At 39.0% G+C, this 24,036-nt stretch overlaps 1 protein-coding gene across 1 annotated transcript in view; it reads left to right on the top strand.

The window, feature by feature from the left end:
- The first annotated feature begins 604 nt into the window (after positions 1-604).
- The window catches only part of npy2rl (neuropeptide Y receptor Y2, like), a 79,187-nt gene continuing 55,755 nt past the window's right edge, over positions 605-24,036 (top strand). Inside the window, exon 1 of the mRNA XM_063469708.1 lies at positions 605-1,257. The gene's annotated coding sequence lies outside the window, so the exon portion shown is untranslated. The remainder of the gene's footprint in view (positions 1,258-24,036) is intronic.

Genomic DNA, 24,036 nt, shown 5'->3' with positions numbered 1-24,036 from the left:
CTTTAAAGTAATGCAGGTGAAGTTGATCTACATTCCTACACTCACCTGTCATCACAGTTGTGATGATACAAGTGGCAGAAATGTGCTTGCCCTGAAGGGGGCTCAGCCTGCCTTTGCAGTTAAGGTAAGGAGCTCAGTTATTCTCAGTCATAAGAGCCTCAGAGTGGCCACAGCTCCTCATTAGTAAAAGAAGATAAGGCAGTTCAGAATGCCACCTGGACACGTTTTTGCATATGCCGCTGTGAGAAAACCCTTGAGCCCAGGCCACAGTGGAGCAGTTATGATTTGGGATCACCTCCTTCTGTGCCCGCGTTTGAAGAACTGGAAGTGGAGGGTGAGGAGAGGGAGATCTAAGCATCTAAGCCGCAGAAATTCAATGGATGGATGAATAAAATGAAAATTAACTCCTCCCTCACATAGCTTCCAGTAGCTCCATACCCCCCCCCCCCCCACACACACACACACGCCCCGTTGCCCCCCCCCCCCCCAGTCTTCACCACCTTGTCTATCCTCCCTCCCCGCGTTCTTCTCTTGCCTCCCCTCCTATGAACGAGAAGCCCTCCTCCCATGACCCTCCACTCCTTTTTACGCGCCGTGCGTAAAGCTTTTCAGTCCGTGTCCAGAGCGCACAGTCCAGCAGCAGAGAGAGCAGGAGGAGAACATATGTGCATGTTTTAAACACCGATGTAGAGTGTGTAGGTTTACATTTTGCTCTCCGTGCAGGAGGTGGCTCCGTCTTTAAAAGTGTCCTCGGCTCCTTGGAGGCTAGTTTGGGAGCCGAACTTACCGGCGGGTTCCGCTGATCCAAAGTGACAGAGGCGCGGATGTCACCGCTGCCTCAGACAGCAGCCGAGCGATTGTTTCCTAAAATAGGGCAAAGGAGAACCGAGACCTAGCTTCCCTCCAGGTTGGGTAAATTCAAAAAGACATTGGAGAGAGAAAGAAGCGGGCAGAGGAGAGAGACTTGTAAGCGGGACTTACACACGAGGATCCAGAGGATGGGAATTTAAGCTCTCAACCAACGTCAGATACCCGCCCCCTTTCTTCCTTTCTTTTTGTTAATTTTTTTTTCTTTTAAATTAGATTTCCAGTTTTTGTTTTATTTATTTATGTTGATGGCAGCCGGGAGCCGCGTGACTCTTCCCGGGGTTTTCCGCTCGGGCTGTCGGGGAAAGAGAGAGGAGAGAGCCGAGATCAGAGAGCGGTGCCGGGACCCGAGCTAAGCGCTGGGCGCCTGAGAGGAGAGACTCGGAGCAGGTCAGTGTGTCAGGAACGCACGCGCACCACGCGCTCACACATGCACCTGCTGTGTCAGTAAGGAAGTACGCTTGTACTGTAAGCGAGCACACGTGCACTTATGGACGCGCGCGCACGCTGATGTACAGTGAATACAAAATGCGCGCTAGAAAAAAGAGCGAGCCTTCAGATGTGGGGCTAATTTAAACTTTTCGCACTTTTATTTTTAATTAATGGGACGGCCTTGTTTTCTTTTCAGGTTTCATTTCCGTTAATCCAATTCCACATTGTTATTTAATTTATTTGATTTTCACGTAAAAAAAAATTACAAGTAATTTAATACTTATTTTTAATATTTTAGTTCATCCTAATTCATTTCATGAATTTAATTTTTATTTTTTCTAATATTTTCATTTTCCTTTTATTATGTTTGATTTTTATAAATTTATTTTATTAATTTACATTTTATGTACATTTTAACTTCATTATATATATATATGTGTGTGTGTGTGTGTGTGTGTGTGTGTGTGTGTGCGTGCATATATATATATATATATATATATATATATATATATAAATTTCATTTAAAATTATTTTGGAACTGTTATGTATGCAGTATTGTGTGTGTCTCACTGGTCTCACTTAGACTCTGGTGATTATAACGAAGACATCCAAGAGTCTGTCTGCTTTATACTGTAACTGTGAATGTACACACCAGAAGTAGGTACTGTGTTCAGAAAGTTTTGGCTCTGAAAGTTCTAGTACAAGCTTTAGTTTTAGTGTTATTTTGGTCTCAATCGTCTCCAAGTTGAAAATGTGTCCTTTAAAAGCAAATGTTGGTTTCACACGCAGCGCTGATATGCTGTTAAATGAGAGAGAAACAACAGCGCCGTGATTGCACATGTTCACTGCTCGTCTTATCCTCCCTGCGATAAGGAGCGCAGCTGTTTAAATATTAAACCATCATTTCCAGCAGAAATCTGTCCTGCACACTTCTCCTCCGACGATTCGCCCACAAACACTCACTTTAATGTGTGCGTCTGAGTGTCAGTGTGGCTTCTGAGACGACAGAAAGGTGCAGGCTTAAGAAAAGTCCTAATGTTGGTGGTTTCTGTCTGAGGTCTTAAAAAGAATCAGAGGCTTAGTGAGGTTTCCTCTCTGAGCTGACAGCTGGTGACCTGCTTCCAATAATTCATCTGTCTGACCACATTTTAATGTGGCCACCTTTTAAATGGTACACACTGTTCCTGGATGTTGAAATTCTAACGTAGATGTTGTTCATCAGATGAACTGATAGTAAATCCAGCTTGAGGAAAACAAGCTTTTCATTTCTGTGTACCATCTGATTCAGAAGTCAGCAAATTACTTAATGGACTTTTAAAGTCCTATGTGACAACATTTAGTCCCATTGACATACAACCTGAGACCAGCTCACAATATCAAAATATCAGCTGTGGGAAATTAATTATTAGCTATCGATGACCAAATTGGTGCTCCGCTCGGCATGTGTGTCCAGCGGCCTTAATCAAACACGCCTACGCTGCCGCCTGGTCCAGAGATGCACACTGGATCCTGAATCATGTGCAGCTCCTTCCTGTTTGCCATTTGTGAGTCTGTAGAGCAGCAACAGCTCTCTGAAAGCTCTCAGTGGAATGGAAGCTGAGCGATCAGGGAGGGTTTGTGCTGCACAGGTGAGTTCACCAGCACCTTGCTGCTCCTGGAGGAGCTCCCGTTTAGCTTTACAGTATCCATGCTACAGGTGCTTGTTGACTCCAATATATCTGGTTAATGTTTGCTGTTAGAACGCCTGGGTGTCAAGTATATTCAGGTGCGTATTAATGTTTGGAATGACCGCTGAGTCAATTTTACTTTGTGTTTGGTCAGTTTTGTCCTGTTTTCTGATACTAGGAAGGCAACAGTGTGACAGTTTGAATTGAGGCATTAGTGCTTCAAGCACATTGTTTGGAAGCATTGCCAGCAGAGAAGCAGCTCTTCTGTTCTGTTCATAGAGTTCTTTAGATAAGTGTACTTTTTCAACCCAGTCTCGTGCCAAACAGGAAGGTATTATTTCCCAAACTTAACCAAGTAGCTTTTTGTGCATAGTACTACAGTCACGTTAGGGAAAACAGTGGCTGGAACAGCAAAGGTTATTGTGAATATATGCAATGAACTTGCAACCTAGATGCATTTAGAATGGCTTTGATGATGGAGATCTGGTCTATGATTGATCTATATGAGTTGCTGTTTCAGAGCAACTTTGAAGCATCAAGTTGGCAATAAAACAGCAATAGGATAATAATTCTGCAATTGAATGAGGTCAAGTTGGCAATTACATGCAATCTCTATCCATCTTTTTTCTCTTGCTTTTCAGGGTTACAGAGCTGGAGTCTATCTCAGCTCCCGCAGGGTGAGATGCAGGGTAAACCCCTGGACAAGTAGCCTATTTATTGCAGAAAGAGTTATAACTATTCATTTAAAATCACCAATTAACCTACAATACATGCTTTTGGGATGTGGGAGGAGTCCGGTGTACCTGAGAGAACCCACATAGACATGGGTGGGAAATTAGCAAAGTCCACCTAGAAGGGTGCTAGCCGAACAGTAGAGTCAAACTGAGGACTTTCTTCCTGTGAGGGGATAGTGCTAACCACCACATCACCATGCCACTCCTACATGATTATCTGTTTGTGATAATACAGCAATTAAGTTAGACGTCTAAGTTAGACTGCATAACAGTGATAGCAGCCAGTCCGAGTTGGGTTTGGAGACAAACTGCCACCCACAAGAAGACCTATGCAATGACCTTGTGAAGTTGAACATGCAACACCTTCAACATCTGGGGGACTATTTGGTCTCCACAAGTATTTGCAAAAAAAAACCCCAACCCAAAATCACAATTCAATTAGTACAGGTCGTTGTACTGTATTTAGTCTAGTTTTTACTCTCGACTGAGCAATGGACATAAATCAGTAGCTTTCACTACCTCAAGGTTCTTTTCAAGAACAAAATTCACAAAAAGCTTTGCAATACAGAATAAGATGCATCAATTGAAACAGTATAAAGATATAAAACTGAATACAGGGAAGTCTGCACAAGTGGGTCTTGAGTTAGTTTTTAAAGGTATCAATAATATTCACAGTCCTTAGGTCCAGTGGAAAGGAGTTCCTATCCAGTCTTAAAGACTAGTTTTCAGTGGCTAAACCTAACCAAGTAGCTTTTGAGAAAATGTCCAGAATCACAAATTAATATATTAAATGATGCAAGTGTTTTAGTGTTTGATGAACTGCCAAGAAAATGTGTTCCTTTTGCAACCAGAGTCGCCCCCTGCTGGTCATTTGAGAGAATGCAGGCTTAAAGAACATCTGTATCAGCTTCAACTTTTAGACCCATGTTCTTCATACATATATGGTCTATAGTTGCAGTTCTACACTTTCACGGATATTTTCATGTGCACTGAACTTTATGTTTGGCAGCTTTACGGTGAACTTTGAGCTTTCTGAGTCCAACACAGAGTCATAATAGGTGTATTCAGGATTTGTTTTGAATGTCATTTTTTTTTTTTTACTGTGCAGGTATATTAACGAGGGGAGGAAGACTTACTTCACATACACTCACTCCATCTTGACTGCAGTAGCAGATTGTGACTGACAGAGCTGGTTTACAGTCGCTCGATGTTCCAGGCTCTTTAATCTCCTCCTCTGTTGGATATGCCGCTTTTGATTGATTACAGTGAATCAGACTTTGATGTGTCAGTCTGACCGGTCAATCGATCAGTCACTGTCACTCACCGAGCTTGTTCTGACAGTGGCATCACTCATACTGCTAGTTTCCTCCAGCTGCTTGCGCTTTCTCAGGCTCATTTAATCTCATTGAGTCTTGTCAAGAAGTAACGGCGTCTGCTTGGATTGATCGTTATAAACTGAGACTGAAATATGTTTTGAAAGAGTGCTAATGGACATATCAGAAAAATCAAAACATGAATACTGAATAGAAATTGATTCACGCATGAATGATAAAGCACTTTAAGTCTGTCAAACTGCAGCTCTGAGTTGAAGTTTTGCCTGCTTTTGCTTGCAGGGTCTAAATCGCTTTCTGGGAAATACAGTTGTTGGGCTTTCAGATCTCTTGTTGAGGTTATTTAGCTTCGGTGTTCTTGTTTTCAAGGGAGATGAATGTTGAGATGTCTTCTGAATGGGAGCATATATTGTTCTAAAACCTGCATATACGTTTCAGCATTGACGTGCAAGCTGCTGATTCCATATAAGACATTGAAGCACTTCCATACCATCAGTGATGCAGGTTTTTGAACTGAACACTGATAAAAAGCCTGGGTGGTCCCTCGCCTCTTTACTCTGGGGACACAGCATCTGTGATTTCCATTTTACTTCAATGCACTTTAAATGAGCTCTCGTCTAAAGGCGACAGCAGTGTTTCTGGATCATGGCCATTCAGGTTGTGTCTTTTTTGCATGATAGAGCTTTAACCTGCATTTGTGGATGGCATGTTCCTGAGCCAGTGCTGTAAATTCCATATCAGAGTCATTCCTGTTTTTAATGTAGAGCCACCTGAGTGCCTGAAGACCACCAGATGAGCATCCAGTACTGATTTTTGTCCTTATCCCTTGTGCAGAGATATTTCTCTTTCTTAATTTTATTATGTGCAGGAGATGATATTAAAAGTCTTTAGAATTTGACCAAGAGGAACATTATTTTGAATATGCTTCACTTTTTTTTTGTGAACCACTGCCTGTCTTTACTTCTGAGAAACTGCCTCTGTAAGATCCCCTTTTATACCCAGTCCAGCTGTTTCTTTTTAGCACCAGTTTATTTTTCTAGCTTTTTGTTTTGTTTTGTTTCTTCACAACATTTTTGAGATGCATTCCTTCCATCAAACTCAAACTAAACTAATAATAGTTTTCTCATGTATTTAATATTTGATATGTTTTCTATTTGCTGTTGTGAATAAAAAAGGTGTTTATGATATTTTCAGTTACGGCATTCTATTTTTATTTGCATTTTGCACAACATCCCAACTTTTTTTTGTCATTGTTGTTGTACTTAAAAAAAAAAAGAAGCCGTAGCTAATTCACCTTCAACACAGTTTCCATGGTGTCAGCACCATCATTTGAGCTGAATATGTGCCACCACAATGCTTAACCTGAATGAAAGGGCCTAATATTGTTGTATCTATCTTTTCTGCAGGGGGCTGCATCCATGCCATTCAACCAAATATCGGTCCTAATTGACTCTCCTTTAGCAGTGTTACCATGGCACTGGCATCTAATAGGAACCCACCATGTGCCACCACAGTGCACTCACAAATGTGACCAACAGAAAATGGGAATAATCCCGGCATGTACAACCGGTGCTTCTCTCAGTGTGTCTGTTCACATGGTTACATAATCACAAAAAAGCCCCACACTCGCCTGCTGCGCTCAGTCCTCACCGCCAATCACCCCTCTGCTCGTGTGTGTTGTCTGATTTCAGCACACACACATAACACACACCAGGACTGAGGATGTCGAGGTGATGCGATTCCCTCAGTGTGTTTTCCCCATTGTTTCACTGTCTCTCCTGTCTAATGAGCACACCATGGCTACAGATGTTGGGCAATTAAAGTTACAGGAAGCCGTGTGAGAGATTATCAACAGCCTCACACACACGCACACACACGCGCACACACACACACACACACACACACACACACATACACACACACACACACACACACACACACACACACACACACACAGAGGGAGGGTGATCTAATGGCTGCTGGCAGCTGAGCTTCAACACGCAGCTTTGCAGCTTTTCACCCTGAGGCAGCAAACGTTCTGTTTTAGCCCCGCCCTGTATCACCTTTCAATCACTCTGATGGTCAGCCTCCTATCCTGAAGGTTGTAACCCGCCATCATCTCCTGAAATATATTTTCTCTCTTGTCTACCAGAGATGGAAGTGACTTCTGTCTTAAAAATCAAGGTCAAACATCCAAAAAGTTGATTGATGGAAAACTGTAACAGAGACCTGTAAGTCTCAAACTGTGGTTCCTAGTGTGAGTGGTGTAATAATTCGCTCCACCACCAACCCCTCCAGCCTCTAGCTTTGGACTTTGAAGAGGAAAAGTCATGATGTTGTGTTCATGGACACCAAACGGTAGATAGATTTAAAAACAAGAAAATAATGGTGGGAAATTCAACAGCCACTTTACTTGGTACATCTTGCTAGTACCAGGTCAAGACACCCTTTGACCTTCAGAACTGCTTTAATTCTTCATGGCATCGATTCAACAACGTGCTGGAAACATTTCTTTGAGATTTTTGTCCTTATCTACACAAACAAATCTGCAGCAAATTTGTCAGCTGCATATCCATGATGAGAATCTGCTGTTCCACCACATCCCAGAGGTGCTCTGGATTGAGATCTGCTGACTACTGAGGCCATTGGGATACAGTGAACTCTTTTTCATATTCAACAAACAAGTTTGTGATGATCCAAGTTTTGTGACATGGTGTGTTATTCTGCTGGAAGCAGCCATCAGAAGATGAATACAGATTGGTCACAAAGGGATGCACCTAGTCAGCAACAACATTCAGGTACACCGAGGGCTTTAAATTTTAAAGTGTTCCATCCAAGCAGGATGAATCCGTGCTTTCATGCTACGTTCTGACGCTACCATCCAAATGTAGCAGCAGAGATTGAGACTCATCAGACCGGCCAACCTTTGTCTAAGCGTCTGTTGTGCAGTTTTGGTGAGTCAGTGTGAATTGTAGTTTTGGTTTTCTGTTCTTCCTGGCACCTGGTGTGATCTTCTGCTGGTTTTACTTTAGCCCATATGCTTTAAGGTTTGACGTGTCATGCCTTCAGAGATGCTCTTCTGTATTCCTTGGTTGAGTTGTTATTCGAGTTACTGTTGCCTTTCTATAAGCATGAATCAGTCTGGTGAGTGTCTATAAGTGATCCATTTGTTTTTAAATGGTTAGTAATTGTTGAATTTGCTGCTGTAACATGAACTTTTGGGTTGAATCAAATCTATCTTTTTAATCTGAAAGATAGCTGTGACATGAATTTAAGCCTCTTTTCTAATTTTTATTTTTGGCTTTTGCAAAGTGTTAACCATGAATCTTATCATATCTGTGCACGTGAATCCATTGTGGGATGAGTTTTTCATCATTCCGTGTCTTAAATACGATGCTTGATGTGCAGCTCTGATCATTTGCATCTCATTTGCATTATTACAGAACGTTCAATTTGATTTGTGCTCTCAGACATTATTTCCTGATGATGTGCTCGTGCCCGTCGGAGCATCTTGTCAGTCTGAATGAGGAGAGAAAACAAAATGAGCTAGGCGGGTTAATTAAGAGGTCTCATTTAAAACTGTACATGTCAGCAATCAGATAATCGAAGAGCATGGTTGCACATGGCTTCATTTGTTCATTTCTCTAATATTCTTTCTTCCTCATCTCTTCCTGTCTGTTTCTTTCATTCTTCTGTATGCAGCACATAACTCAAAGTATGTGAACGATATATAAAAAGAATAAAAAGAGCAGCAAGCCATTTACATTGGAGAATTTCCAACTCGGAGTTGGAACTTGGAGTTGATTAAATTATTGTTTTTAGCACACCAGATTGCTTCATTCATTGTTCAGAGTTGTAAAAATGTTTGTGTAGCTGAACAACTTCTCCGAACCACTCTAGCTTGTTTGCCCGCAGTGGCCACCCTTATCTTGTCCCATTTCTGATTGATGTTAATCCTCTTTCTATACTGTGTGCCCGTCTTCATCTTTCTCAGATGAGTTAATTAAAGCTGACATTATTACTGAGCTTACAGCTGACTTTGTTTCAGCATTCAACCATAAAACCACGTGTTTATCTTCTTATCAACAAACGATTACCACCCACACTCGCAGGGGCTGTTAGTGTTCCATTGTACAACCACCGACTTCACTTTTTTAATAAGTCCACATATATTGACTCAGTTTATGTGTGTTTGTTTTTGTGTGCTTATATCTTTATGGCTTGAGAACATGTTGTAAACATGGCTTTGAACTTTACATCTCATTTTTACTACCTTTAAAAACACTCACTGATGCCATAAGGTTTATGACTTCAGCTGACCCATTTCTTTCAGTCTCTCCTTGTATGTTTTTTTCCTGACTGTCTTTTTATGTAAATGGGATTTTGTGCATTTTTATTGCATCTGTGTAGTTCTTGTTTACTGCTTAGCTCCTACCATAGCAATACAAGCAAAAGGTCAAATGCAAATTTGGCGAATCATAATAACAAACCTTTGTAGCTTTTTTTACATTCCAAAACTATCTTACAAAGTGGTTTTTAAAGAATACATAGAATGAAAACAAATACAAAATGAAAGTATAATAGAAATGAGAGAAAACACCCCCAAATTCGAATGTGTTATTTAATAGGCCATGGGGCAGGCCATGATTTCGGCATGCAGAAAATACAAGTAAAATGCAAAATGACAAGAAAGGGACATAAAGTAACCATAAAGACTGCAAACAATGAATAAAAATGGTCAGAATTAGATTTAAAATGACCAAAAAAATGCACAATGCCCACAAATGGATGCAAAATGACAAAAGATCTAAAATGATCAGAATGGCACACAGAAATAAGACACATACTACCAAAACAAGACAATGCCCTCCCAGATCCAAAATGACCAAACTGAGACCTAAAAAGAGCAAAATGACCATGAAACAATCACAAACAAAAGAATCAGAATTAAACACCAAACATGCAAAATAAAACACAACTTCCTTAAATAAGAAAGAAAACCCTCACAAATGGCTGCTATAGTAGGGTCTACCTTACAATATAAAAAGGGCCTTCAGGCAGCTGTTGTTGTGATTTAGTGCTTTACAAATAAAACTGAAATGAATTGAAAGTTTAACGCTAAAATGACCGAAATAGTGAAAAGAAGACTGAAAATACTAACTAACTAATATCAATCATAAAATGTGTGCAGTAATGCATGATATTAGTCAAATATAACACAAATTACAAAAGTAAGATACAAACCCCCACATTTTACAAATTACAAAACTGAGTTAAAATGAGCAAAAGACATACAAAATAACCAAAATAACATAAAACAATTAATGTTACTGTGAAAAGTAGGCAAAATAACTCAAAAATCACAAAATATTGTTCTAAACTGAGCAAAATGCGCAAAAACATATACAATATGGCAAAATTGGAGAATTAGAGAAAATTAATATAAATGGGCAAAATGACAACAAAATCAGACATAAACCTAACAAATTATGAATAACAGATACAGAAGGACATAATTTCCATGAAATAGTAAGAAAATGAGACAAAATTAGATGTTAAGGAAGCACAAATCACCAAAATCAGACATGAAACCACCTAAACATAATTTGAAATCCCATATGACCATAAAGACTTTAAAAATTGAGATATCAAACAAGCAGAAAGATGGAAAACAAGACAGATAAAGAAAATTAGATGAGAAATGATATATAAAATGATATTTTAGCTATCTAGAACTTTGGAGGTGGACTTACTTTGACCAAATGCCAGCAAAATGTGTGTGTTTTAACTTAGAATCCAGAAGGAATTATCATAGAAGGCATTATATAGAGAAAGACAGGGTACCAAAGGTAGAGCCTTGAGGAACACCATAAATAAATCTAATATGTGTCTGAGATGTCACCATTCTGGTCTAATGCATTAACTTTGTTTTGTTGTTAGAAGAATTTCCATTTTATCTAAATAGGAGAAGATTCTATTGAAAGAGGTGGATGTTAACCTAACTATAACCCTAACATAGGGTGATTGATGGTGACCTGGATAATGTTAATAGATGAACCATTATTTGAGTTTCTGTCCACTTCCTAAGTTGTCATTGTTTCTAAAATTGAAAAATCTGTATTTATATCCACGTTATACCTCAATAAACTTCTTGAATTAAACTGTAAGTTTTTAAAATGCATTTTACATAATGTAATAATTCCTCATACCTTCAATAGGAAAAATCACCCCCACAGTACTATTTGAGGGTTGTAGACCAACAGATAAGGTCCCACTGGGTACAGAGGAGGATTAAGAACTCCCCAGCAGAAATGGACTTTTCTGTGTAAACAGTAGCTGTGCAGATGTTATAAAAATCATAAATCTTAAACACTTTAATTTAGCAGAAAAATACACAAAGCACCAAAATGGTTGTTAGTGTAAAAGTAAATAGACGTCTTTTCCTTTTTATCTCCTGTCTCAGCTGAGTTCGAAAGATTTTTCCCTGTGGATAGAGCTGACATTTACATCCTGCAGCTAGACTTTTCCCTCCCCTCCCTCCTTCCGTCGTTTAATTTCACTTCAGTCCATCTCGGCTTTATTGCCTTGATAAATCCTAGACTGTCAGACAGGTGGCCTGCAGGTGAGGAGCATGTGAGCAGCTGCACAAATCCAGCAGTGTAGCTTCAAATCTGCTCATACACGCCATCTCCAGTCACTTTGTATTATTCACACTTCAGTCCTTTTCTTTGTTTCTCATACTCCTCTCTCTTGTGTTTTGTCTTTACCTTCTTTGTTTGTCTCTTTGTTCTTTGATTCCCTCCCATCATTCCTCCTCTCCTTTCTTTCTTGTCATCTTCTGTTAATGTTTGTCTCATTTTTTTCCTTCATTTTTTTCTCCCTGATTTCGTCTGCTTCTCCTCTTCCCACATGTATCTCCTGTTTCAAAACCTCTTACCTGATAAGAGTTCTTACCAGGTTTGTGTGGGTGTATGCAGACCTTCTGAGTGCTACATCTGATATGTCGCAGTTCTGAACCCTCTCCAAATAAATAAATAAATAAATAACTTAATTAATTAATTAAAATTAAAATTAAAATTAAAAACAGAAGTAGAAGTAGAATAAGTAGAATGCATTTGTCCTATACACCTGTGTAAGTGACATTCACAGCAGAATAACAACACTGAGGCACCTGTTAGAACTAGTATTAATAAAATACATAAAATTCATTTTTATCAATAAATAAATAAATACAATTAAATTGAGACTGGTATTGTCTTGAATTCCTCAAAATTCATAAATCAGGAAAAAAATATGGGACTGACACATTAAATTAAAATCCCAACAATCAGATAACCCCATATGTTGCAATGCTGCTTTCTTGGAGCCAGAAGTGACCATATTTGTAGAATAACGTGACCACGCCGCTAACTTTAAGCCTCAGTATGATCCAGATGGTTGAATTATACCCACATTTTAAACTTGCTTTGTCTCACCAGGAAAAATCTTTTTTCCTTTGGTCTTTCATTGGTAAATATGCGTTTTGGGATGTGTAGCTGGAGTCAGGATAATCTTTAACCTCACCAATTAGCCCATCCTCATCTATTGTTCCCCACTCATGAGCAGCAGGATAGCAAATAAGGAACAGGAGTTAAACAAGAAGCAGAGGCAGCCAGACTGGAAACAGGGCAGTGTCCCGAAGTGTTGGTGTGCCTAACTATTGCCTGTAAGGTTGCTGTGCGCTGAAAATAATAGGGACAGCATTTTTTGTTCCTCAGACCTTCAGTTTGACTCCAATTATTTTTGTCTGCTGTTTATCTGAAGTGTCGAAGAGTCTCCGAGAAAGGCTGTGAAAGTTATACTATACTGTGCATAACTACAACTTCGTCCCAGAGGGTTCGGTCTCTCACTCTGTTTGGATAACAATATACTGTAAATACTGAACAGATAACTGATTCAGACTGAGGAGATGGCTGCACTTTAAAAGGTTGAGTATTTGTGTTGCTTACATTTAGCCAAACCCCCCCCCAAAAAACCTAAGAGTTGTTCTGTCAGTTCTGCTCAGTGTTGACAAAATCCCCCAAATGTTAAACATCGTTTTGTATTTTCTGGCCTCCACTCGTACATAGATACTCATCCTCTCAGTCTGACGCTCTCTCTGATGCTTTCTCTCTCTCTCTGTCTCCATTTAGCTGCACATCACCATTCTGCTGATTTATTCATCTCTCCTTTTTTTTAATTCTCTGTCACATGCAGCACCTCTATTTTTGTCCTCGTCCCAGAGAGCATGAGCAGAAAAAGCATAAAGTATAAATGTGCATCACTGTACTGAGTGTTTGGCAGTAACAAGCCTTCACATGTGTTCAGATACTTCACTTAATTCACAATTGATCACTGGAAGTCCCTAGTTTCCTGATGAAATTAAGTGTTTTCCCTCAAATTATACATGATTATCATCTTCAGCTACATTTTGAATTGGACTTAATCAATTTCAGAGGAAATCAATGCTGAACTTTAACACAGTTCATCTGTCTTCAACACTGCGCTGGCGTGGCCTGGTACTAGGTACATACATGCGTATTCCCAGACTGGTTCGTGAGTGGTTGTTGAATGTTGCCAGCTGTGGGTAGATGTATTTGGTTTCAATCAGTTATGCAGTGCTGCACTTAAAACTTCCCTGTGACTGCTTTGATCCCAGTAACCCACATTTTTCATGGAAGATGTCAATAGTCTGCAAATACACAGCAAAACTTAAAGTGTGATACAAACTACAAATGTTAGTTTGTTGCACCCTTTGAAACATGTTGGAATAGCAGGGCGTACCTTTTAGTCTGAAGGCAAAAGTTCTTTTCTTCTGGAGCAATCACAAAAAGGGCTTTGGTGCATTACCCTCTCCAAATCCTCCAGAATCCTGGACAAAATCAAATCAAATCAAGATCCAATTTGTAAAATATGCAGTCTTTGTATTTTCATTGTAAATTCTTTCAGAGGAAACGTTTGAAACACTTGCTGTGATGGGTATAAATTTGTAGTTTTTGGGTTGTTCTTGGACATATATTTTGAAAAAATACAGTGGGAGTCTGATACCATTTTCTTGCTAGCATTAATCAGGAGAACTAGGCTTGAAAAGGTTTTGGCTTCAGCTTCACAGAACAACAGAAGCAGGAGGTGCTAATGATAAACAGCTGCTTGAATCTCACTAACCACACAGGGAAAGTATATTTTTAACAGTCAGGCTCATTTTCAACAGTTGATTTTTGCTGAAATGGGTTTTGGTGCTTGGGTGAGAAAGATAGAAGAGGCTTGTGTGTGCCAGAAAGCAGCTTGTCTCTCCATCTGTAATCAACAGTGTGACACTAATCCTCACACTGTGTGTCGAGCAGAGAATCTCAGTCCCAAAAACTGAAGAGTACGAGCCACGGGCTCTCATTCGGCCCATCCAATCAGGCAGTGATTTATACCTGAATAGGATGGGACAACGGCTGAACTGAAGATGTTGTTCAGACGGTTACTTCTCAGGGTATTAAGCAACATATTGCTTATTTCATTTCTGTTTGTTTGTGTTTTTGTAGCTCAGCTCTCATTTTTGCATTGTCAGTCACAGTCTGGGTGGTGGGCATTACTTATATTTACACTATTCATTGTTTTGTTTCTGTCATATAAGCTGCCACCAATAACAAACAACAACAAAAACTAATTATGGTACAAAACAGGAAGAAAAATACACAACTAAAAGTTTTACTATTGATTTTCATGACTTGATAAATCGTTGGTTTGTTTCCCTCGCAGCCTTGTGATTTACCACCCTTGCTACTCTGGAATTACTAGTGGATTTGTTTGACACTTGTGCAGACTACCTTTGTGCAAATTTGTAACTGTCTGCAAAGCAACAGCCGCAGAACACTGATGCTTTGACTTCATCTAATGCCATCAGCGGGTTGTATTTTTTTAGTTCAATCTTTTGTGGGCAAATACTAAAAATAAAATATAACAAGAAGATTAAAATTGGATTTCACATCTGCAAGTATTTCTTCTCTCTGTAGAGACCAAAACCATTCACAAATGTTCAGATGTCAGCATCCTGCTAAGCCAAGACAATTTTTATGTTTTTAGCCTTTAAAAAAAGTAAATCAATAAAGGCCATGGGCTGGGTTAAAATGACTTGGTTTTGGCAGATTTAACCTCCTAGGACCTGGCGTCCACATATGTGGACATCACATTTTGGGTTATTTAGACCAAAATACTCAATGTTGCTCTACAAGGGCCTGATATCCACTTACGAGGACATGATACTGCTACTGTTCTATTGAAATTTTAAACGAATATCCTCATATGTGGCTCTCATTTTTCTTAGAAACAAAAATGAGGTAAAAAAGAATTCTGGTAATTCTTTGTTTTTACGTTCATCATGTCCCAATCAGCCCAAATATCAAAGATAAATTAAAAATGCATGCCGTGGAAGGTCTTAGGAGGTTAAGTTGCAGTTATAGGTTTGGTGAAGAAAGATAGCAGATGAAGCGTTAATGGTGGAGACCAAATCAGATCTTCAAAAATAAGGAAATAAAAAAATAATTTTTTTAAAAAAATAGTTTTTCTTCTGTAATCTAACATTTAATACATGTCCATAAATGCAAAACGTTGGACATGAGGTAGCTATTTTTAACCATAACCATTCAGGTTTACTAACAGTCTGTTTTCTGTTAAACCACCAAACAACTGGTCTAATAGTTTAAACAGCATATCATAATCTCTAATACTACAAACAGAAAAGTAAATTAATTATAAATAACTTAATAAAAAAATCAATAAAAATCCAACTATAACTATAGCGACTCCTTTAGTCCTTGATATATAATTCATACCTCCCATGTTTTATTGCACAGTTTCCTTTCCTTAATTCATTCCAAACAAATGCCTGTTAAAACAATAAAAATAAAAGCTGGCATTCAGTGAACATTACAAATACCAAAAGGGAAAACTGTAAGATCTGTGAAAGAAGGTTATTTATTCATTGACATGTAAATGTCACAGATAATTTCTTTAATTTCACCTGCAGCTTTATTCTGGCATTTAGACAATGGTGGCATTTGGAATCACTGATACTGAGTGGGTGACTGAAATGTTAATTATATTCAAGCTAAGCTGCTGTTCAGTTTGTGAGGAAAACATTTCAGTTACAAATCAAAATTAGAAGAAACAGTAATTGGTTATTAGCTGCGTAGTGTTTTCCACATCCAAACATTATGTTACTGAGAGACTTCCAGCCACACAGTGCTATCCCTCCACTTCTTAATGTTAGACATCAAAGTTTAATGAAGTGCTGGGATTTTGTGCAAAAGCTGCCGGCTGCTGTTTCACTTCTCACCAGTTTGGGAATATATTTCTTTGTCTTGTTGGTTTAATTCCCCTACTTGGCTTTTTATTTTTGTGTTGCCCATTTCCCCCTATTTTAAATCATTTTTTCAGGTCTTAACATAGAAATGACTCAGCAGTTTTAGTAACTGTATACTCACTTTAGGAATTTTTGATTAGCACACACATCACATCACAGTCATGACTTTCTTTGCACAACTTCTGTTTCTATCAGCCATTGAAAGGCTTTCTTTAAAATTCTACTCCATGTCAACATGATCAGTCACAACATTGCTGCAGTTAGCAGCAGATTCATCCTGCCTTTCTCCAAATCTGCCACACCACAGAGATGCTCTGATGAATTCAGGTGCTGACTGGGTGAAGGCCCCTGAAGTACACTAAATGCATGGCCATGTTCAGTTTGGCTTTGTGCCATAGTCTGTTTTCTTGCTGGAAAAAGCCAAGAAATCTGAGGCCATATATGGATGTACATCTGAGCAGCAGCAGCAAGACCCAGATAGATTGTGGCATTCAAAGTGATTACTGATTGCAATTACAAAGTGGCCCACAAAACCATCCCCCACACCATTGCACCAGAAGCGGCAAGTCTGGATTATTGATACCAATCAGGTTGGGACCAGATATTGGCTGCTGATTCTGGCCAATAATCTACACCCTCCAGAGATGTGCAGGATTACCAGACCTGGCCTATTCTTTTTTTAGTCTTTAACTTTTTTGGGTGTTTTTCTTTTATGGTCTTTGTAACCTACATCTCTGTTCTCAGCTGATATCAGAGGAACTAAAGTATTTGTGTTGTTGTTAGCCAATCAACTCGACGCACTTGCGGTGTGTTGTGAAGAGTGAAAAATGAGGTGCCACATTGCTGATTGATTGGATGATGCTTATCAGGTGAATGTCTGTGTCAGGACTCTCCTTCCTCACATTTGACCTCCTGGAATCACATTTAATCGAGACCACCATATTTTCCTTAACCTAACAAACGAAAAGGAATTTCTGAGTACATTATCTGAGCAAAACCCAAGTAAATCAAAGTGCAAAACACAAAGATTTCAACTGGATTCCAACCACAGTTTCCTGACAAATATCTAACACTGCCATTCCTGGAGCCTACTGATGAACACTTAGCAGCTCTTTGAAATGGGAGCATTACCTCACAGCTCAGTAAGTGTAAAGATGAAAGCTTGAAAAAGCTGCCAATTGCTAAATTCCCAAGGATTTCCAAGCCATATTCCAAAGGAAAAATATGCATTTGCATTTGATGCGGGTTTCAAAAGACTTAAAAGTCAAATCTAATGAAGATTTTTTTAATTAAAGTACGTGGACACTTGTTAAATCTGATGTGGGTAATCAGTCGATTATCACATTCTGTTTTTTGTTCTTGTTTTTTAAGGTCTATTCTTTATGTGTTAAGGCAGAGAACATTTGTGATTGTTTCTGTTATTTCAGAGCACCTATTTCACTTTTTAAGCAGTGCCAGTTGGAATATTATATCATAAGGACATATAATTCCTAGCATTTTGACTGACAGCTGGTTGATTAGATTAGGTGGCTTCATCGCGGCTCATCAGCTCACCAGAGGATGAACTCCGAGCAGTGTTTTAAATATTTTATCTCGTGCATTGTCTTTATTCTCTGATTTGTCTTAATAATTTAAATGCTGAAGGTGTGGGAGCAGCTTTGGAAAGGCTCCCCAGTGGAATGTTTTTAGGTTATGTTCTCCATTTTTGTTGTTGTGTACCAGTAACATAAAAAAATCACATTAATTTCTGACAGTTTAGTTCATAAGTTTGTTCACAGTTTGGGTTTTATGGCTCGATTCCCCGTCATCAGCACTTCCTGCTCCTGTTATTTCAGCTGAAATGTAATTCATGGTTCTCCTGGCATGCTGTGTTCAGGGTCTCCTTTCTGATTAAATTTACAGGACCTTGTGCTGCTTGGCTCTTTCCCTGATGCATTTCTTATGTAGGTCAGCAAAGATCAATGCGGATTAGAATTTACCAACTTTTAGTACAGAGCGGACGTTAATGTTCTACTTTTTGATTTTTGCCATTCTTAAGGGTCAAAGAGATCACCTTCTTCCTCAGGATGACAGTGATGTGATCACATTTTCCTACATGTCACTGCTGATTTGTCAGTGCACACCGTAAAACATTTTTATCATCTATAGAAATCTACAGATTTTAGCCAGATATTTGTCTTTAAAACATTTAAATTTACAGATTCGTCAAAAGGTATGACAATGATGAGGTTAATTTTGTCTTTTTGCTCAAGCATAACTACTAAAAGATTGGGGTTTCTGAAAGTTTTTCTGGTAATAGGAATATTTCATTTACATTAATATGTTGATGAAACAGCATTTAGCTGAAATGTGTTCCTGATAACTGATTGTTCTCTGAGGATTGATCGTGTTTTTTAGAGGGGTTCACGGTTTCTTAAAGATTCCTGCTTTGATCAAATAGTAGGACCACATTTTTGAACTGTTGACTTGGTCGACTGACACATACATACACACATAGTTCCAGCATTCATGGTTTTGCAGAAGAAGCACACTAATGACTGTGGTGCTCCAATATGTTTGTATGTATGAAGTGACGGTAAAACAACTGTTGGACTACCTGTGATGAAATTTCATTCTGATTTTGTTTCCAGAGGATTAAAAGCTTAGTGCTGGTAATGATAGTTGTCTTGATAAATTTTACTGAATTTGGTGCTTCGGTTCCATCAACATTTTGACTTATTTACTTAATGGTTTGGCTCACAGGTGAGTCCAGATATTCATGGTTTCAGAAAGATTAACCATTCTCCATTAGGTTTCCTGTTGTGGCCATCATTTTTGTTTTTATTGAACCAAAACTACTACTGAATGGGATCAGACATTCATTGTACCCAGAGGATTCAATATCACAAGTTTTGTAATTCTCTGACTCCTAAAGCTAGATCAAAATTCTGACTGGTCACTCAAAACCACTGGAACAAGTTCATGGTGTCCAGAGAAAGCATCCTAATGATACTGGTACTCCGTATGTTTCACCACTCTGAGGCTGGCATTTTGTGCTTAGCCTTACAGTTAAATTTTGTTTCAATACTGTTTGTCTCCCGTGGTCCCTTTTAACCGACTTTTCAACTGAAACGATACAAATGTAAAGTACAGAGATCCTTTACATGTCCCAGGACATGTGTTCTGAAATCACGTTTCGAGGAGTCACTAAGATCTTTGGCCTTTTGTTCTGAAACATGTTGTAAAATAAGCATGAACTGTAAGGACTTTGACTATTCTCAAGTGTTGACTTGATCACTTGATGTATTGTAACATAGTCCAGACAGTCATTAGACAAATAACCTCATTGGCGTTGGTTCTCCACTATTTCCTTTAGTGGTCGGTATTCTTGTTTTTTTTTTTCTGAAACATCTACTAGATGGGTGGTCAATAATGTTTAGATCAGAAATTCATTGTTACCATGAATTCTGATAACCTCTATAACTCTTAGAGTCTCTCTATAGTGCTGCCGTGAGGTCAAAGTCTTGACTCATGTACTTGGGCTCAAAATGTAATCCTCATTCCCCAGCGCAGTGTTTATTTTGGGGTCCTAATTTGGGTTTGGTTTTGGTGAGACTCAAACACTGATATTAGTGGACGCATTTATGGAAGGCATTCCTCAAATCATTACAAAAGAGATACAAAAGGTGTACTGGTAACCTGTCGACATATCTTTGGTGATTTTTTTATCCGAGTGGTTAGCATTTTGTTTAAATATGATTTCTTACTTTAAAGTACTTCACACTTTTTTTATGTTTTAGTCCAACATTAAAGAAAACAGTCTGTGTTTCTAGTCTTAGATCTTTAATCTCTTTCATCTCTGTCGTCAGACTGCTTTGCTGGACTGATGTGGATTGAAGTGGACATCTGGCCTTATGTCCAGGGGCGCGATTGTGATTTCACAGTGATGCGATCCCATCAAATCCTCCCTAATGAGCAGCACTCTAAAGGCTCAGTGATTGATTCTCATTTGAAACTGGGGTGGGGGAAAAGGGAATTAGAAACACTCCCTTGTGCTCTGTTTCTGCTTTCTGATCACATAACCAGGACGCTCCTTGCTTTCTTTTTCTCTGACCTTAGCTGTGACTCAGACCGTGTCATTTCCTGCTCGGCAGCAAAAAGAAATGGTGTGACTTCCTGTGTTAAAGTGTCACAGCCTGCCGGTGACAGATCTGTTGTCTCCTTTGTCTAAATCTTTTCTCTTTGCATTTGATGGGAGTTGTGAGCTTGTTGTGACTCTTGTAACGTTTGTTTTTATTGCATTTTTAAAGCTATGTCACGTTAGAAAGGGATGCTTTTGAAGAAAAAAATGAAAAGCAGAAACACCCACAAGCAACATTCTTGACTTTTAACAAGTGTTTCGACTTAGTATGTTAGTCCCAAAAAGCCTGGCACTTGTTGGAGTTCTTGAAAGGTGGTGACGACTTCTGCCTCTGTATGGACTATTTTGCATTTAAAACCTTTTTTGGTGGAGGAGTATCTATGCTGGCCCCGGAGGACAAATCACACAAGCATTTTTCAACTTCAACAAATTGTTTTCAAATATGTACAAGTTTGCTGAAGTAATGCACCCCATGAATTTTAAAATTTTGGAAGATGCACAAACTTTCCATCAGAAAGGTCAGAGGGCCCGGAGGCGGCAGCCTCGCCTCTGTCAGTGCGCCCCAGGGCAGCTGTGGCTACAATGTAGCTTGCCATCACCAGTGTGTGAATGTGTGTGGGGGTGACTGAATGTAGTGTTTGGGGTCCTTAGGGACTAAGTAAAGCGCTATACAAATACAGGCTATTTACCATCATATAAGCACTTAACCCTTTAACTTATTTACAGTCCTTTTTTTGCAGGTAGACTTTATTAGACAGTGGTCTAGGCTATGAACTGGTTTTAGGAGAGTCCAACATTTAGCCATATTTTCCACATGTTTTGCCCTGTCTGCTGTTGAGGCTACTTGCAATACCCTCAAGGTGTTTTTTACGGTAAGGAAAGGAGCATATAATATCAAGTTAGACGAAAGTAGGGGTGCTGAGAGTACCGCAGCACCCCATCACAACAAATAGATAACACAGCACCTCCTGCCAAATGCAAAACATAGATAAAGGTGTTAAAACATTTTATATGCTATTCACGTTATCAGTTATCACAGAAGTGTGTAAAGTTTTAATTTTTCTTCAAATCAAGCCTAGCGTCATGGTCAAATGACACAGGCTATCATAATAGTAAGGAAATTAAATATAGTTCAAACATCTGGTTAAATCTCTTTCCTCTGCAATGAGAAATTAAGTTTAAGTGAAGCCACTGAATCAGAAGAGCTTCCATTTCATATGAACAGGATTTTAATATTTTTGTTGCTCTGCTGGTGTGTAGTGGTGCATGTTTTATTTCTTAATAATTAGTCCTTATGAGGTATCTGGCAAGTCTCCTGCCCACTGTTATAAATTGGCTTATTATTAACTCCCCTGGTTGAACAGTGCTGAAACGACTGAGTCATAACCAGCTCAACTGCAGTAAATTAAAACTATCTTGCTCTAGATATCAATAGAAACCTTTTTTTTTTTCTTTTGCTTTACCACATTTAGTCATCAGCTTTTAAATCACTGATATGATCTGTCCTTGTTTGATCTGAATATGTTGAGGCCTAAAGCTTAGTCATTTGGCTTTATACCTCATTTTTTTTACCACTGACATGAGGGCTGTGTGTAGGCTTAATGAGCCAGTCATTTAGGGGATTGATTAATGACTGAATGTGAAGTTCAGTCACCCAACTAATTAGTCATTACACCAAAGAGTTGTCAAGTTTATCTGGAACTGTCCTGCCATTTAGGCACAGCGGTTTACTAATGGTGAAATATATTTCCCCGGAGGGAACTGTGGGCTAGTTAAACAGAGAGGCATCAGGTAAAAGTGACAGAAAGTTAGTTACTGCAGTTTGGCTCATTGAGATGTCCCCATTACCAAAAGGCCAGAAGTTCAGACAACAGCAGCAAAGACAAGGTTAAAAAAAATATTTTGCATTAAAAAAGAAAAAGAAAACAAAATAAAACTTCAGTTCTCAAATTTACAGCTTATTCACAGGTAACAATACAGATAAATGTTATTTTATATTCACTGTTACCTCTGGGAGATATCACTTCACAGAAAACCCTCCCCAATTTGGAGCGAATATTCTACCCTTTTCTGACTGACAACCATGGCCTCATATGTGGCAGTGGTAGTTCCCATACTAGTTATAACCATGTATAACTGTCGGACAATCTGGAGCCTGCAAATAATAACAGAGCACACAGTCTGATGCCAAAAACAGAGCTAAAGCCACACACCTTTGAGATTGTGAGACCAAATCTTGGTCTTACTTGCCCACATATAAATCCAGGAACACATTTTTTCAAAAGCTCAGTTTTCTGTGACCTAAAATGCCATTTACATGTAGACGAGAATAGAGGCATCCTAATCCCATGACATAATAAAGACTTACAACATCAAGCCTCGAGCTCCAAAATATAGTGATATCCTTCATCTATCCAGAGGCCTCCATTAGGCCATGTTGCATCCTTTGGCCAGCTGGGTCTGGCCCCTGAACTTTAAATTTGACATCTCTGATATGTAAGAACTTTAGAAGGTACTTGCAGGGATGAATGGATAAAAGTTTTTAAATAATGCCAACGTTACTCAGAGTACAAAAGGATTTACTCTTATCACCTTCACGCTCAGCTCCACTCGGCTGCTTTGCTCTGTAAAACATTCAACCAGCAGTACTGCCTGATCTTAGGAAGCCAGGCTGTGTGTAGGTGCTCAGACAGACAGAGGAGTCAGGAGAGCTTTATTAACCCTCGTTTCTCTTTGGGTCACTGAGTTTTATGTAAACACCCCCAAGAACCCCTGTATGATTAAACTGGTTGGTTTACAGCACTGTGGTGGCTTCTGGAACAGATGCATCCTCTTGATGTTTTCCTTCTCTTTGATTTGACCCAGCTTGTACAAATAAATGAGAGGCAGTCATCCGCAGAGAGATGCACCAAGATCTGAGGCATCTGTTGAATGTCAATGAAGCAGTTTGACAAAAATTAAATAAAATCAAAGTGTTCGACTCCGTGCAGCCAATATGTAATGATAGAGACAGAGAGCGTGTTAAATTTAGAGTTTAGTCAGGAGTGATAGATTTACAATGTAAACAGTTGTACAAGGTGTAAGGAGAAGATTAGCAGGAGAAACACATTAAGGGGATTTGCTCTGTTTCTGTCAGAGCTGGCAAGAAAACAAAGGACAAATAATAGTGAGAAGAGGCGTGCAGCCATCAAACTATTTAGATTATATTAAAGGCACCTGCTTAGTGAAAACACGGACACTGGCAATCAAGTGTTTGAAGGAGTGCATTTTCAGCCCATCATTTAAAATAAGTGGAGCCTGTCCTTAAGCCATAAACACTCTTTTTGAGACATTTCTTTCCAAGATGCTGTGTTTTCAACTCAAATGGCAACAAAAGCTCAGACACCGTTGTTTTGTTCGGGATTTGAAATACAGTTCAATTAGTTTTACAAACCAGTTTTTCCAGTTGGCGTACGTTCTATCTAACAGAGTTGGGCTTAATTGCAATTTGTAGCCAGAGTGGGTGTTAATAATT

This window comes from Pelmatolapia mariae, linkage group LG3_W, assembly GCF_036321145.2.
Source record: "Pelmatolapia mariae isolate MD_Pm_ZW linkage group LG3_W, Pm_UMD_F_2, whole genome shotgun sequence".
NCBI classification, from domain to species: domain Eukaryota; kingdom Metazoa; phylum Chordata; class Actinopteri; order Cichliformes; family Cichlidae; genus Pelmatolapia; species Pelmatolapia mariae.
This window is presented reverse-complemented; position numbering and strand designations above follow the sequence as displayed.